The sequence below is a fragment of the Choloepus didactylus genome, chromosome 1, assembly GCF_015220235.1.
Source record: "Choloepus didactylus isolate mChoDid1 chromosome 1, mChoDid1.pri, whole genome shotgun sequence".
NCBI lineage: Eukaryota > Metazoa > Chordata > Mammalia > Pilosa > Megalonychidae > Choloepus > Choloepus didactylus.
The window spans coordinates 228079923-228082669 of record NC_051307.1 but is presented as its reverse complement, the minus strand read 5'-3'; positions in this window follow the sequence as shown (position 1 = coordinate 228082669).

Sequence of the window (2747 nt, the reverse complement as noted above, 5' to 3'; positions counted from 1 at the left end):
GATCAAAATGAAAATGAGACAAGCAACCCAATAACCATGTTTTGCCTCCAAATGAGAGTAAGGAAAAGCAGAACCACTTGCATGGTTTTGTTGATCGTGCCCAGAGAAGGGGGTGAGTGAAGCTGAAGTGTAGCCTACAGTCCCCTTGCCAAGCTATATACCCAGGCGTGATGCTACACTGGCAGGGCTGGTGGGGAGAAGGAGGCTGTAGCTTTCCTAATTTATAAGATACCATACAAGACTACCAAGCCAGCACCTGCCAGAGGGGTGCCATCTTTACTTCACACAAAGTCTCAGTATGGGCTAGTGACAGCCTGAGGCAAACAAAGCAACATTTGCCAAATAGGATGTTTGAAGATTGAAGATTATTTTCCTTAGAAGCTTCACCAGTATGGTCAACAAATCGTGATGTTGAAAAATGACTGAAACTTTCAAGAATATGTGTTCTAATTCTGTACCTTTTCCAAGAATAAGTCCTATCAGCTGAGCAATAGCATTCTTGTCTTTAGTCCACATTGTTTTGTTCTATAGCTGCCATATTTTTGCTGGCTGTGAAGAGTCAGGGCTCAGGATTAGTGGCTGGCGGCACAGTGCTTTGATGGAGCCTGCCAAATGTGACTAAGTCCATCTAGTTATTCGGCTGATTTGTTTCAGCGGATGATGTAGGTGACTCCTTTGGGCCCAACCCTTTTAACCGTATGGGCTGTTAAAAGGAGTCCTGAACACCATTAAAGTAGAATTTCTTATATGATTTTGCAGAGTCATTCAAGATTACTCAGCCTTCTCAACACCACAACCATAATCCAAGCTTATTTATTTAAATTTGCTCATTAGATAGCTTCGTACATCCAAAGGATATTTAAAAATGTAACACAATTAAATGTGCTACAACATTTCTTGGAGGGCAATTTTAATTAAAACGAAGTCTGGAAACCTTATATCCTTTAAATCAGCAGTTCCTTGTAACCTCCTCACTAGGTCTATACCCGACATTCTGACCTTCATTTAGTACTTTGTCCTAGCACGTTCCCTCCTGCTCTCGAGCACCTGCGCCTACTGTTCTTTCTCCCTGTAATCCTCTTGCCTCTTCTCTTCACCTAATTAATTCCCGTTCATCCTTCACATACCAGCTCTGGTGTCACTTCCTCAGTGCAATGATGACTTCCCTAAATAAATCAAACCCCCAATGTTCCTATGGAACCATGTTTCTTGTTGGCATACTACATTTTGCAGTAGTCGATTTAATATTATTTTGGTCTGATTATTTGATTAATGCCTGTGTTTTCTACATGAAGGGAAATGGGTTTGCATCCCCAGAACCTCACCCAGTGCTTGGCAAATATTCAGCAAATATTTGTTGATGGATAGATGAATGGTAAGCAAGGAAAAGAGGGAAGGGAGAAATCTATCTGAAGGAAATATACAGCTAAGTGTGCAAAGATTTAACTATCAGGATATTTATCAGACCAGTGATTATAAAAGCAAAAGCCTGGAAAGCAATGTTTCTAGATACATTCTATGCAGACTCTACCAGTTGTACCCTAAATTAGAGAGATGGTCCCAGAATTGTTAAACAAAAGAAAAAATGTATAAAGCAGTATATACTGCATGGCTCCCTTTTTTAAAAAAGAAATACATAAATACACAATAATTTAGAACAAGGACCAAAAGACAGCAACAGATTAACAATGGCTTTCTATGGTGGCAGAAATCTCCATGGTTTCTTTCCTTCCTTTTTCTCAACCATATTTTCTAATTTGTCCAAAATTAGTGTATGTCACTTGTATAAACCATACGTTGGTTTCCTCCCATGCAGGCTGTCTTCTTTCCTCTACTCAGTTTGAGGCGGGGTCAGCACCTCTCTGCATTCTCCAAACAAACTCTACTCAAACCAAAGCCTCTAGTGAGCAATATGAGTTATATGGAAGGTTCTGTATGAGAGAGAAAGGATGCTTTCATTGCAGAGCCCACGGTGTTTATCTCAAAATCATCCCCGTAAGACTTTCTCTTGTGCCAGGCTCTTTTCCAAGTGATCAGTGGGTTTCCCTCTCTCCCTCATGTCTTTCCCCCACAGCCTTGGCCCCTTTTCCATACTGCAGCTCCTGATTCGTATAAATGTAGACTGACTTCCTTCTTCTGTATGAAAACCAGTCCCAGCACCACACTTTCTCCTGCTAACCCACAGCTGGCTGAATGTAACTTCTCACAAAGACCATATTCCTCCATTTAAAAAAAAAAGTTCTCAAACCAGCTGCTGAAAAAGATATACTTTTTATCCACATTGTCTCCCATAAACAAGAAAAATTAAACCATAATTATCTAAAGATGAAACAGTTCATGTGCAATTTATCATTTTCCCACATGATATTCTATCAGTTCCTAATGAAGACCATTGCTAGCCTTTAAAGGAGAAACTTTCAATTAAGAACAGAATGTCAACCACAGGCTAATCTAAGATTTTGCTGATCTTTGGAGAACATGATCCATTGCACATTGGTTTAGTTATCAAATTTCCCATCATGCTCTAAATGTTGCTTTCCAAATTCTCTGAGCTAGTAAAACTCTGAAAATCCAATTCTTGGCAGAACTTTAGGGCATCTTAAAAGGCCTGGCACAAACACAAACAAATACATCTACCAGGATCCCATTTTCTTAAGGAGCCCCGACAGATGCTTTCTGAGACTTAAGGACATCACAAGAAACAATGTGAAACCACAGTTCTTGGCAATAGTGCAGAAACCAGGAAG